General features: G+C 33.4%; 1 protein-coding gene and 1 pseudogene across 11 annotated transcripts in view; one reads left to right on the top strand and one right to left on the bottom strand.

Moving 5' to 3' along the window:
- WDPCP (WD repeat containing planar cell polarity effector) overlaps positions 1–15,524 on the top strand; it is a 307,863-nt gene that overhangs the window by 6,817 nt on the left and 285,522 nt on the right. The window lies entirely within an intron of this gene.
- LOC109437588 (coiled-coil domain-containing protein 167 pseudogene) lies at positions 9,824–10,104 on the bottom strand (annotated as a pseudogene).

Raw genomic sequence — 15,524 nt, forward strand, 5'->3', positions numbered from 1 at the left:
AGATTTTCTTAATCAATGTTTTAAAATTACGTATCCCCTCGCGTATTTTACAACTAACAAAAATGTATCATGTTTATAGAGTTGTAAAGGTTGTAATTTTCAATGTATTATAAATGTGAATTTTTAAACAAAACTAGTATCACTCTTTAAAAAAATGTAAAATGGAATCGTAATATCCTTCGATGATCATCCATTAAAAAAAAAAAAAAAAAAATAGGGCTACCCGGGTGGCTCGGGTGGTAGGAGGGCTGTGCTCCTAATGCCTAGGTCGCTGGTTCAATTCCTACATGGGCTAGTAAGCCGCGCCCCCTACAGCTAAGATTGTGAACAACAGCTCTCAGCTGCCCTGTGAGAGAGCTGCTGTGAGCCGCCGATTGCCTCAGACGGTGGGGAGTACAAGGCTCATAATACCAGCATGGGCCAGGGAGATGGGCCAGGGAGCTGTGTCCTACACAACTGGACTGAGAAATAACGGCTTGAACTGGAGGGAGGGGGGGTGGAAGAAGGGAAAAAAAAGTAAATACCTCTTTTTTGACATTCAGAAGTTGAGGTTTCTATACATCCTTAATCTCAAACTTTCCATACACTTCCTTCACATAATTTTAATTTTATCTTCCTTTAATATATTTTAATGCTAAAAAGTCCTTTTACAATCACACTATCATACTTATCTATCACAAAAATATGAAAATAAATTGTTTTTTAAATCTGTCACTTATGGCTGTAAGTGTAATCAACTTTTTAGTATTACAACTCTTTGTCTTAATTAAATTTATTGGAGTGACAGTGCTTAGTAAAATTACATAGGTTTCAATTGTACAATTCTATAACACATCATCTATATATCACATTGTATGCTCACCACCCAGGGTCAGTTCTTCCATCACCTTATAGTTGACCCTGTTTACCCTCTTTTACCACCCTCTCGCCCCCCCTCCCCTCCTTACCCTCTGGTAACCACTAAACTGTTGTCTCTATGAGTTTTTGTTTCTTTGTTCCTTTGTTGCTTTCAGTTTGGTATCCCCCATATGAGTGAAGTCATATGGTTCTCGACTTTTTCTGTCTGACTTATTTTGCTGAGCATGATAATCTCAAGATCCATCCATGTTGTCGCAAATGGCAGTATTTCATCTTTGCTAATGGCCAAGTATTATTCCATTGTGTATATATACCACATATTCTTTATCCAATCATCTATCGAAGGACGCTTTAGTTGTTTCCATGTCTTAGCTACCATAAATAATACCGCAACGAACATTGGTGTACATATTATCTTCACAGATAAATGTTTTCAGATTTTTTTGGGTAGATACCCAAGAGAGGGATTGCTGAGTCATATGGTAATTCTATTCTTAATTTTTTGAGGACTCTCCACACTGCCTTCCATAGTGGCTGCACCAGTCTGCATTCCCACTGGCAGTGTATAAGGGTTCCTTTTTCTCCACAGCCTTTCCAACACTTGTTAATATTTTTCTTGTTGATGATACCATTCTAACAGGTGTGAGGTGATACCTCATTGTGGTTTTTTGATTTGCATTTCCCTAATAGCTAGTGAAGTTGGTCATTTTTTCATATATTTGTTGGCCGTTTGTATGTCTTCTTGGGAGAAGTGTCTGTTCAGGTTCTCTGCCCATTTTTTAATTGGATTGTTTGCTTTTTGTTGTTGAGTTGTATGAGTTCTCTATATATTTTAGATATTAGCTCCTTATTACAATTAGTAGTATACAATTTATCAAAATAAATATGTTACAGATTTAGATAATTGCTAAAAATTAAAAGTAAAATTTTGATGGCAATGAATCTTTTAATGGATGGGACTTTTTCTCCCCTGATTAGATTATGTATCTGGATGAATATTACTTATGGTTGGAATGAGACTGGATTCAGTTTCAAATTTATTCTTATTTTCCAGAGTTATGGATGTAATTGCTTAGAAACCTCATTCACATAAATAAGATGGGACTTCTTTGAACTCCTTCCATGTCATTTGCAAAAAAAAAAAAAAAAAGGCATATGGTGACATAATATCAGAAATTGTTTTCAGTGACAAATTAATTGGTAGCTCATTTTGTTCATTTTTCAATTTGATAGAAACCAAAGAATTGAAAACCACTTGACTTGCAAAGGGATTTATTACCCATTAGTCATTCAAAGCTTTACTAAGATTTGAATAAAATTATCATTACCTTAATTCAATGTGCTCTTTCATTTAGTTACCTTAATTCAATATGCTCTGAAAGTGTTAGGAAAAATTTTATTTTGATATCCCCTTCCCAAAGGAATATTTTTGATTAAATGCTTTCATCTTATATCCTTTAAGTATGTTTTTGTTAAAATGTTGAAGTGGCTAATTTGCTCATTGAATTTCCAATTTTGGATGAAATATTGCCATATGACCTAATTGGTGGAACTAATCAGTGAAATAAGATTGAATTACTTTCAGAAAAAATATGAATTTATTTTAAAATTAAATTAATGCATTAATACTAATTTGAAGAATATTATAAAAATCACTGAGAAGTTAAAGAACACATTTGAAAGAGATTATTAAAATAATAAAGTCAAGATAAAAATGATGCTGAGATAATGAAGTACCAACTTTTTTTAAAAATATATTTTTTTGTGGGGGGGAACAGTGTGTTTTTCCAGGACCCATCAGCTCCAAGTCAAGTCGTTGTTTTCAATCTAGTTGTGGGGGGCGCAGCTCACTGGCCCATGTGGGAATAGAACCAGTGACGTTGGTGTTATGAGCACTGCGCTCTAACCAACTGAGCCAATCGGCCACCCCCAAAATATCAATGTTTAAAATAACTTATTAGATTCATGCTATTTCTCATTGCTTAATTTGTAATAAAGTGATATAAAGTACATCTAAAATGATAAGTGATTTATTAAGTGAGGAATATAATAAAGGTATGGTATTCCTTGAATAAATGGGTATCAAACTCAAAGGTATCGAGCTGCTGAGAACTTATTTCTAATTTGTTCTCAAAATAGAAATACATTAATTTTGTTAGACTTCTTATACCTCACAATTAAACTTTTCCTGTGTATTTAATCAAGAAAGTGAAATGCTAAAAATGAGTTGATCTGGCAATTAGCATAAATAAACATTTTCTGAGATCAACATTGACCAGAATTGGAATAAATATTTCATTATGTAATTTGCTTTAAAAAATATGGCTTGCATTAAATTTCTTACTAAAGATTGTACATAGAACGCCTGGATGACTTCCATGGCGTAATACATAGCATGCTCCCTCGGGCTCTTCCCTTGTCCTGCCTCTCCCCTGAATGAAGAGCAAAACAGGTTGATCTCCTTTCTCATATAGAGTAGGTGTGCATTATTCTCAGAACCTAGCTTCTCAGAGACTTAACCTTTCACCCTAAGCACTTATGAAAAACTTCTCCCATTATCCTACCAAATTAATTCTACTAGAGAAAAAGGTTTTTCCCTGCTGTTGTTACTGTTCTTAAAATCTCATGATTTCTCTCCTTGAATTTATACAGTGAATTTTCCAAGAGAGAGTTTTCATAACAAGAATTCTCACTGACGTACTGTAGTAGGACAGGACAACGCCCATGTATTGTCACACGTGTGCCTCCATCTCCCCTCCCACTCCAAACTTACACAAAGTCACTTGTCTGATAGTTCAGGCCCTAATTCTCTTTATAGTTCTCTTTTAAATCTGATTAAGGAGTGAGTCAGCACTGATTAGTTTATGTTACCTTTCACAGGTAATATATGTTGCAAGAGAGGATTTTTGGTCAGGTGGGCGTAACAGCAGATATCCAGTTTTACTGCTAATAAGATTGTCTTCTCTGCCTCCTTGGAGAATAACAACCGATGTCAAGTAGTGCAATATAGCACTGCAATTTCATTGTGAGTTTGAATCTCTGGGTGGTTTCTAAATTTGTTGTAAACACTCATTTTTGTTAAGGCAACAAACAATAGAACATTAAACTGTTATGCTAGATTTGGATATATTCTTAACATTTTTTCCCCAAGCTCAGCATTATTTAGGTAATATTTAATTCAAATTACAGGACATATTTGAAATACCATTCTAACAACATTCAACAGAGCTGTTAAAGACCCTTGAGTTTCCAATCCCTAAAACTGAATGTTAGCTTTTGATGCTCTAGGTATTTTGTAGCTTACAAGATTTTATAGGTTTAAAATAGTTTAAAACTATTTAACCTCATGTTAATTTTATCTATAGCATATATAAAATTTGTATGCATCTAGTTAAAAATGAGCTATTATAATGTTTAATGAAATACAATTAAGCTTTAAATTTCTTTTATGTTATAATCTGATTCAGTTTTGTTGTAATCTGATTATTCCCTCCCATTGAAACTAGCAAAAAAAAAAAAAAAAAAAAGAGTAATCTAAAGATGCCTTTGGTGTTGGTTTAAGTACCTCCACATTTAAAAATGTGTTTTACGTAACATCCATGTAATTAATAAAGAGCCATGTTAGATAACAATGTGATTAAAAACAGGATTGTTAAAAAGCATATTGAGACTTGTGAAATAAATTGATACCAAATTATTATAACTCTTTTTACTGTGATAAAATATACATAACATAAAATTGACTGTCTTAACCATTTTTAAGTATACAGTAGTATTAAATATCTCCATTTTGTTGTGCAGTCATCACCATCATCTATCCCCATAACACTTTTCATCTTGTAAAACTGAAATTCTATACTTATTAAACAAAACTCTGTATTCTCCCCTCCCCCCGGCCCCTGGCAACCACCATCACAATTTCTGTCTTTATGAATTGTGACGACTAACCACCTCAATTAAGTGGAATCCTACAATGTCTTTTTGTGACTGGTTTATTTCACTCAGCATAATGTCCTCAAGGTTCATCCATATTGTAACATTGCACAATTTCCTTCTTTTTTAAAGCTGAATAATATTCTGTTTGTTTATACCACATTTTGCTTATCCGTTCATCAGTTTATATACACTTGGGTTGATTCCATGTTTTAGATATTGTGAATAATGTTGCTATGAACATGGATGTACAAATATCTCTTCAAAACCCTGCTTTCAGTTGTTTTAGGTATACACCTAGAAGTGGAATTGCTGGAACATGAAACTTCTGTTTTTAATTTTTTGAGGGACTGCTGTATTCTTTTCCATTAGCAGTTGCATCAGTTTTTAGTCTCACCAGCATTGCACTAGGGTTCTGATTTCTCCACATCCTCACCAACACTTGTTCTTTTCCTTTTGTTTTTAAATTTTTTTTTTTATAGTAGCTATCCTAATGGATGAGTTGGATCTCATTGAAGTTTTGATTTGTATTTCCCTAATGATTAGTGATTTGAGCATCATGTGCTATTGGACATTAATATATCTTCTTTGGAGAAGTGTTGACTAAAGTCCTTTGCTCATTTTGAATCAGGTTGCTTGTGTTTTTGTTGTTTTAGAAATTCTCTGTATATACTGGATATTAATCCTTTATCAGATATAAGATTTGCAAATATTTTCTCCCATTGTGTGAGTTGCTTATTTACTCTGTGGATAGTGTATTTTTTTAAAGAAGTAGTATCTTTAGCAACCTTTTCAGATAATTGTAGATATTCATCTTTGATACTAAATTAAAACTACACAAAGTGATAGTTTCTCAAATGTTTTTGTAAAATAGAACCTGAAACAATATCACTGAATATTTCTTATTCTGTTACATTAAAATCCATAGGCCTATCTTGTACATTGGAAGGGATCTTGTATTAATCCATGATTTTTAAAGTATTGCATTTTTTCTAACAAGGATAATGTCTTTTGAAGTACAAGATTTTTAAATTGTTCTGAAGTCCTATTTGTCTATTTTTTCTTTTTTTATTTGTACCTTTGGTATCATATCCAAGAAATCATTGCCAGATCCAGTGTCATGAAGCTTTTGTCCTGTGTTTTATTCTAAAGGTTTTATTGTTTTAGGTCTTACTTTTCTGTCATTGATCTATTTTGAGTTAATTTTTATATATGGTGTTAGGCAAGGGTCCAATTTGATTCTTTTGCATGTGGCTATTCAGTTTTCCCAGTACCATGTGTTGCAAAGACTGTCTTTTCCCCTGGAATGGACTTGCCACCCTTATCAAAAACGATTTGACCATGTACGTGAGGGTTTAGTTCTGAGGTTTCTGTATTCTATTCCATTGGTCTGTATGCTTGTCTTTATGCCAGTGCTAAACACTATTTAAATTACTGTAGGTTTATCGTAAATTTTGAAATCAGGAAGTGTGAGTCTCCAGGTTTTATTATGTTGTTGTTTTTTAAATTGTTTTGGCTGTTTGGGGATCCTAGAGATTCCATATGAATTTTAGGATGTGTTTTTCTATTTCTGCAAAATGAATCATTGAGATTTTGATAGGAATTGCATTGAATCTGTAGATTGCTTTGGGTAGTATCAACATTTTAACTATATTAAATCTTCCAGTCCATGAACATGGATGTTTTCCCATTTATTTATGTCATCTTTAATTTCTTTCATCAGTGTTTGTAGTTTTCACTGAACACGACTTTCACCTCCTTGGTTAAGATAATTTCTAAGTATTCTTTTTGATGCTATTGTGAATGGAATTGATTTTGTAATTTTTTTCCAGATTGTTCATTGTTGGTGTATAGAAATACAGTTGATTTTTGTCTGTTGACTTTGTATCCTGCTACTTGGCTGAATTTATTTATTAGTTCTGATAGCTTTTTAGTGGATTCTTTAGGGTTTTCTATATATAAGATCACATTAACTGCAAACAGATCATTTTACTTCTTCCTTTCCAAGTTCAGTGCCTTTTATTTCTTTATTTATTTCTTTGCCTAGTTGCTCTGGCTAGAATTTCCAGTACTATGTTGAATACACATGGTGAAAGTGAGCATACTTACTTTGTTCCTGATTTTAGAGGAAAAGCTTTGTCTTTTACCATTGAGTATGTTTGCTATGGGTTTTTCATATGTGGCGTGGCTTTTATTGTGTTGCAGTAGTTTCCTTCTACTTCTACTTGATTGTTTTTATTATGAAAGGGTATTGAATTTTGTCAGATGCTTTTTCTGCATCAGTGGAGATGATTGTGTGCTTTTCTCCTCTTTCATTTTGTTGATGTGTGTATTATTACACCAATCGACTTTTGAATGTTGAACCATTTTTGTATTCCATAAATAAATCCCACTTGGCATGGTGTTATTTTTTTAAATATGCTATTGAATTTTGTTTGTTGATATTTTGTTGACGATTTTTGTATCAATGGTCATGAGAGATATTGGTCTGTAGTTTTCTTGTCTGGCTTTGATATCAGGGTTTTACTGGTCTCATAGAATAAGTTAGGATGTGTTCCCTTCTTTTCAATTTTTTTGAATAGTTTGAGAATGATTAATATTAATTCTTCTTTAATGTTTGGTAGAATTCACCTGTGAAGTTGTCAGGTCCAGGACTTTTCTTTGTTGGGAGATTTTTATTACTGACTCAATCTCCTTACTAGTTATAGGTCTATTTAGATTTTCTATTTCTTCATGATTTAATCTTGGTAGGTTTTGTGTTTCTACAAATTTGTCCATTTATTTAGGTAATACAATTTTTTGGTATGCAGTTGTTCATAGTACTCTCTTATAATCCTTTTTATTTCTGTAGAATCTGTGGTAATATCTTCACTTTCATTTCTGATTTTAGTAACTTGAGTCTTCTCTCCTTTTTTCTTAGTCTACTTAGCTAAAGATTTGTCAATTTTGTTGATCTTTTCGAAGAACCAACTTTTAGTTTCATTGATTTTTCTGTTGTTTTTCCATTCTCTATTCATTTATCTCTGATCTAATATTTATTGTTTCCTTCCTTCTGCTAGTTTGGGGCTTAGTTTATTCTTGTTTTTCTAGTTCCTTACGTTGTAATATTAGGTTGTTGATTTGAGATCTTTCTGGTTTTTTGATGTAAGCATTTATAGCTATAAATTTTCCCCTTAGTACTGGTTTTGCTGTGTTCCATAACTTTTGGTGTGTTTTTGTTTTCATTTGTCTCTAAGTATTTTCTAATTTCTCTTCTGATTTCTTCTTTCAAATATTTGTTGTTTAAAAGTGTATTGTTTAATTTCCACAATTTTGTAAATTTTCCAGTTTTACTTCTGTTATTGATCTAACTTCATTTTGTTGTGCCTAGAGAATATTTTTTGTATGGTATCTATCTTTCGAAGTCTATTGAGACTTAATTTGTAGCATAATATATAGTGTATCCTGTGCATATTCCATGTGTACTTGAGAAGAAGGTGTATGTCATTGTTGTTGGGTAGTGTTCAATATATGTTAGATTTAGTTTATTGTGTTAAGTTGTCTGTTTCCTTAGTTGTCTTCTGTTTTGTTGTTCTATTCATTATTGTGGCTGGGGTATTGAAGTCTCCAATTATATGGTAGAACTGTCTATTTCTCCCTTCAATTTTACCATTTTTTGTTTCATATATTTTGAGAGTCTGTTGCTAAGTGGGTAAATGTTTATAATTGTTAAGTTCTTGCTATATTGAAGCTTTTATTAATATATAATGTCATTCTTTGTCTCCTATAACCTTTTCTTGTTTAAAGTCTGGTTTGTCTGAAAGTATTAGTGTAGCCACCCTTGCTTTCTTTTGGTTACTATTTGCATGGAATATCTTTTTTCATCCTTTCACTTTCAACTGTTTGTGTCTTTTGATCTTAAATTGGTCTCTTGAAGACAACATATAGTTGAGTCATGTGTTTTTATCCATTCTGAGAATCTCTTGTCTTTTGATTGACTAGTTTAATACATTTACATTTAAAGTAATTACAGTAGGAAGGAGCTTGTCATTATGTTATTTGTTTTCTATATATCCTGTAGCTTTCTTGTCCCTGCATTATTGTCCTGCATTATTGTCTTCTGTGTTTTGTTCATTTTTTTTGTAGTGAAATGTTTAAATTCTTTTCTCATTTCCTTTTGTGTATATTCCTTAATTTCTTTGTGATTACCACGTGGAATATGTTTAATATCCCAAAATTATAACTATTTATATTTATACCAGCTTAACATACAAAAACTCCGCTCATTTACAGCTCTATCCCCACCCATTTTGGTTGTTAATGTCACAGAATTACATCTTTATACATTGTGTGTCCCAATATATAAACTAATAATTCTTTTAAATGCATTAGTCTCCTAAATTATGTAGAAAACAAGATTTGGAATTAAACACATAAGTTACAGTAATACTAGCTTTTACATGAATTGCTTTTCTCTTTAGGTGTATTAGTCTCTTAAATCACATAGAAAACAAAAGAGTATGATTATAGATGCTTGTTACAATATTAGCTGTTATAACTGCCCATGTATTTTACCTTTATTGACATTTTTATTTCTCCATATGGCTTTAGGTTCCATTTGCAGTCTAGTGTGTTTTCTTTTCACCTTGCAAGACTCACTTGAACATTTCTTTCAGGGCAGGTCTAGTGGTGATCCTCAACTTTTGAATTTACTCCAACTTTTGTTTGCCTGGGAATGTTTTAATTTCTCCTTCACTTTAAAAAAAAATTTTTTTTTTTTTTTTTTTATGAAGCAGCCTGGGTGTTCTTTATTGCCTCTCCCTTGGGCTAAGGAAGGAGCCAGCACAAAGTCCTTCTGGAGACTCAGGCCCCACAGCAGGATCGAGAGGCAGCAGGGGTGGGGCCAGCAGGAAGCCATGCTCCAGTGTCTGGGTCAGGGAGAAATGCCCCTGTACCATGACCCTCTTGAGGCTTGAAGGGACTGCTTGGCTATGAGCAGGCTGCTGAGAGAAAGCCTGTGCTGGCTGGAGATATCTCAGGCTCACATTGTCGATCAGGGGTAGATGAGGGTCAGGAGGATGAAGATGGCCACCGAGAGCAGCGTGTTCTTCCATTTCTCTTGTCGAAGCAACTTTAGCTCCTTCTCATAGTTGGAGGCTTTGTTCTTCACCTGTTTTTCTCCTTCTCCAGAGACCTCCTGGCCTCTGGACTCAGCTCTGCCCCACAGAGCCTGGAGTTCACAGCCTCCAAGTTCCTCAGACATTGTGATAACATCTCCTCCAGCCCATGGATCTCTAGAGCCACGCCCAGATTCTTCCATTTCTTTTTAGTCATGTTAATATGTGGGATTCCCCCAGTCATTATTCTCTCCTTCACTTTTGAAGAACAGTTTTGACAGATACAGGATTGTTGATTGACAGTTTTTTCTTTAGCACTTTGAATAAATCTGCCCACTGTCTTCTGGCTTCCAAAGTTTCTAATAAGAAACTGGGAGATAATCTTATTGAGGATCACTTGTATGTGATGACTCACTCTCTTGCTGCTTTAAAGATTCTCTTTTTAGTGTTTGATTATAATGTGTCTTGGTATGGGTCTTACGAGTTCATTCTACTGGAAGTTTGTTGAGCTTCCTGGATGTTTATTTCATGTCTTTCTTAAAACTTGGGAAGTTTTCAGCCATTACTTTTCCAGATATTCTCTCTACCTTTTTCTTCCTATCTTCTGCTTGATGGTGTCCCATAGATCCCTTAGACTCTGTTCACTCTTCAGTCTATTTTCTTTCTGTTTCTGGGTTTCCATAATTTTCATTGTCCCTTCTTAAATTTCACTGAGTCTTCTGCCTGCTCAAGTCTGACTTTGAATTCATGTTAATTTTCATAGTAGTTATTGTACTTTTCAGCTCCACATTTGTTTCTGGTTTATTTTAGATTTTTCTATCTCTTTATTGATATTTACATTTTGTTCACACATTGTTTTCTTGGCTTTCTCTACATCTTTCCTTGGTTCTTTGATCATGTTCAAGATAGTTGTTTTAAAGTCTTTGCCTAGAATATCTGCCATTAAGTCTTTCAAAGACCTTTTTTTATTTATTTGCTTTGAACGGGCCATACTTTCCTATTTGTTTGTATGCCTTGTGATTTTTTTTATTGAACACTGGACATTTGAATCTAACAACTCTGGTGGTAACTCTGGAATTCAAATTTTCCACATTACCCAGAGTTTGCTGTTATTATTATTATTATTATTATTATTCTAATTGTTGTAGGGTGTTCCTGTGCTGATGATCCTACTGAGGCATAAACTGAATGTCTGCTCAGGTCTTTTCTGAGCCTTTTTTGAGGCATGCATGTTTACTTTCTAATTTTCCTTGTAGAAGCAGTGGTTTTTTAATGTGCTAGTTTTTAATGTTTGGTTCCCCAAAGAGGAAAAAAGCAAAAAATGAAGAGGAGGAAAAAAGAGTGCTGGCCCTTTAAATCTATGAGCTGTCACTTCAGCCAGTGGGGGAGGGTCTTGCAACAATGAAGGGAGATGGAAAAACAATGGGTGTCCACCTCTTTGTCTGCACTATGTGATTAGAAGCAGTAATCAGCAATAAGAGTACAGACCCTCAATATTTGGAAGATAGAGTTCTTTTATTCCACCTGACTACCATAAACTCTGTGTAAGCTTCTCCAGAAATGTGTGCACAGCTGCCTGTCATGTGTCTGGGGTTAAGGGAAGGGTAGGTGCTAGTGAGCTAAGAATTAAAATAGACTGAAATTACTGAAAGCACCAGTTCAGGTCTTCTCTTGGAAGCTGCAATCTTGCAAGGGACTCCAGAGTTCCAAAATAGTTACATCAGACAGAGGCCACCAGTGTAATTGTTGTCTTGGTAGGGAGACAGATTCTTGGTGTTTCCTACTCCACCATCTTCCCAGAATCCTCTCTGCATAAGTATTTTTAAATTGAAGGATTGTGCAATGCTAAATAGTTATTAGTTGACTTAGCTAATAAAAACTTTTGGATTGGTACTCTTTTTAACTGCAAGAATAATGTTGAGTATCTTAGACATTATTTGGTTGTTTTAGATGACACACAAAACAGTTTTTGAAAGTATTCTCAAATAACTAAAAATGAATACAGTATTTTTAAAAATGTTTATTACGCTTACTTTGGTAATAAGTAATTCCAAAACCAAATTTAGTAGTGGAAGAAATAAAAATGCTTGTAATTTAAAATTGTCACAATGAGAACTGCATTATTATTATCTTTGTTATTTTATACATACACAGTTTACACACATCCCAATATATTTAAGTATAAAATATTTAAGTAGAATTTTCAGGAACGGTGAAGTGCAGGATATTTTAACAGGATGGAAGTTGTAGTCATGTGATCTTCAGGTGATTAATTTTCTGTGAGTGGTCAAGAGGTAAAATTGACTAGACTCAATTACTAGGACCTACTCTTTGAACTTCATGTAAAACAAGATAAAATATTATCCATCAGTATTCTTTTTTTAATTAAATGCCTCCGATAATGGGCTAATATCCAAAATATATAAAGAACTCATACAACTCAACAACAAAAAACAAACAGTCAGTTAAAAAATGGGCCGAGGACCTGAACAGACACTTCTCCCAAGAAGACATACAAACGGCCAACAGATATGTGAAAAAATGCTCAACTTCACTAGCTGTTAGGGAAATGCAAATCAAAACCACAGTGAGATACCACCTCACACCTGTTAGAATGGCTATCATCAACAAGACAAATAACAACAAGTGTTGGAGAGGCTGTGGAGAAAAAGGAGCCCTCACACACTGTCAGTATTCTTTTTAATAATTATTTTCAGGAATATGAGCTACCTAACCTTGAGTTTTTTCTTTCAAGTAGGAGTAGAATTTATTGATTTTAACTCCATTACCTGGTTATATATAATCTCGAACAAGTTTCTTAGTCTCTTTAAGCCTCAGTTTATTAATAAAATAGGGATAATAACAGAGTGACCATAAAATCTGGAAACATTATGTAGCAGTTACACTCCTACAGATATTCATTTAAGTCAGGAGATGTACAAGAATGTTCTTAAGTGTTGTTTCTAAGACTAAAACTCTAAACACTCATTTGCCCATCAATAGAAGAATAAATGAATGTGTTAAAAATGAATGGACTAGAACTACACACGCCAAGATGGATGAATATAAAAAATATAATGTTGAGTGAAAAAGCAAATCATTTCATATATACAGTATGATCCTATTTTTATAAAATCAAAAAATGTGTAAAAATTCTGTTTTTCAGGGTTTCATAACCATCTGGTAAAACCATGAAGAAGAGCAGGGAAATGATTAATTCAGAATTCAAGATTGTAGTTGCCTGGGGTGGAGAGGAGCGGAGTCTTCAAAGTATTAGTAATCTGCTGCTTCTCAAGATGTATGGGTACTTGGGTATTTTTTTTTCATTTTTTAATATATTTTAATATATATTTATTACATATTTAAAATACACACATACATCTGATCAACCTTGTTTATATGATATTTTATAAAAAACATATATAGTAGCTTAGAGCTTTTTTTTCTTATGGACCAGCAACTTTGAAAAAGAATAAAAGTCTCTCAAAAATCTTCTGCCCTAAGAGAAGGATTTTCACATTTGCAAAATTTCAAGGTTAGATTTAAATCTGTCATCTTGTCTTGCCATTTTTTGTTTATACTATCTGTTCTTTTTATCCCCCTTTCCTCCTTTTGATTAATTGAAATTTTTTATTCCATCTTATCTCCTCTGTTGGCTTATTAATGGTAATGGCTTTGCTATTTTCATGACTGCTTTAGGGTTTATAGCATGCATCCTTTTGTCACATCTATCTTCAAGTGATAATATATCACTTCATTTGTAGTGTAAGAACTTTAAATAAATAATTTACTTCCATTTCGCCTTTCCCGATCATTGTGTTGTGGTTGTCATACATTTTACTTCTGCATAAGTTATAAGTCCCATACTACATTGTTATTATTTTTGTTTAAATATCTTTTTTAAAGATTTAAATAATGAGAAAAATATCTAACACTCATGAAGTTACCATTTTCAGTACTTGCTTTGTGTAGAGCTATATTTTTAATATAGTGTGATTTATTTTCCGTCTGCCTAAGACTTTCTTTTGAAAAAATATTATAATGTGGACTGCATGGTGAAATATTTTCTCAGCTTTGTATGTATGAAAATGTCTTTTACCTTTGATTTTGAAAGACATCTTCACTGGGTTGATCATTTTTTCTTTCAGTACTTTAAAAATCATGGTCCGTTGCCTTTGTTTGCTTTGTTTATTATGTCATCTGCTGTTATCTTTATCTTCTTTTGTACTTAAGCATTTATTTTTTATCACTGGTTTTGAATAATTTGATTATGATATGCCTTCATGTAGTTTTTCATGTTTCTTGTGCTTGAATTCATTGAGATTCGTGGATCTCTGGACTTTCGGTTTTCAACAAATTTGGGAATTTTTCGGTCATTATTTCTTTATATATTTTTTCTCTACCCTCCCCATCCTGCCACTATTTGAAGGACTCAAATGATAGGTATGGTAGTCTGATTGAAGTAGTCCCACTGCTTGCTGATGCTCTGTTCATTATTTAAATTCTTTTTTCTTTCTAGGCTTTATTTTGTAAAGTTTGATTCCTATGTCTTCAAGGCCAATAATCTTTTCATTGCAGCATCTAATCTGCTGTTAATTAGATCCATTGTATATTTCATCTCACATATTATAGTTTTCATTTCCAGAAGTTTGATTTGGATCTTTTTACATTTTTCACATCTAAATTTTTTGAATATATGGAATACATTATAATAATTGTTTTAATGTTTTAGTCTCTTAATTATAGTATCTTAATATCTTTCTCAGAGGTAGGTTGGTTTTGATTGATTTTTTTCCTTATTATGGGTCATATTTTTATGTTTCTTTAGATGCCTGGTCATTTTTTATTTAATGCCAGACATTGTGAACATTATCTTTTTGGGTGTTGGATATTTTTGTTTTTCTATAAATGATTTTAAACTTAGTCTGGGATGCAGTTAAGTTACTTGAAAACAGTTTGAGACTTTCTTTTAAGATCTGTTAGGTAGTGCTTGAGTAGTGCTCAATCTAGGGCGAATAATTCCCCACTCTTGAGTGAGGACTTATCTGGATCCTCTACCCAATTGCTGTGAATCACAGAGTTTTTCCGTCAGGCTGTGAAATAGGCCCTATTCCTAGCCCCAGTGCCACGCACTGACCTCTAATCATTTCTGGTCTTTCTTTCCCCGGCCTTATGAAATTCCCTCATATGCAGTTACTGTCAGTACTCAGCTGAATTCTCAAGGGGAACCCTTGGAAGTTTTCTGGAGTTCTCTTTGTGTGGCTCTTTGTCTCTCCAGAGAGTTCTAATCCCTTTGTCTGCCTCAGTCTTACAGCGCTGTCTCCTCAACCCAAGTTGTTTCCTGGGCTCCTTGTGCTTTCCCTCATTCTACACCATACCTTCTTTTTCCTAACACAGTTCCTACTTTCTTTTTGGTAAAGAGGAGCTCCTCTTTCTTGCAAGCTCAGCTATTTTTAAAAATCTTTTTTATTTTGAAATAATTTTAAGTTTACCAAAGAATTGTAAAAAGAATACAAAAATTTTCTAAGATCTCTCACCCAGATTTACCAATTAATGTCCTGTCACATTTGCTTTATCACACGTTTTCCCTCTTTTTTTTTCTCTACTCCCTCTCCAACTGCTATTTTTTTCTGAACC

The sequence above is a fragment of the Rhinolophus sinicus genome, chromosome 2 (assembly GCF_057876585.1).
Source record: "Rhinolophus sinicus isolate RSI-liver-muscle chromosome 2, RSI-T2T, whole genome shotgun sequence".
In the NCBI taxonomy this organism is placed as follows: domain Eukaryota; kingdom Metazoa; phylum Chordata; class Mammalia; order Chiroptera; family Rhinolophidae; genus Rhinolophus; species Rhinolophus sinicus.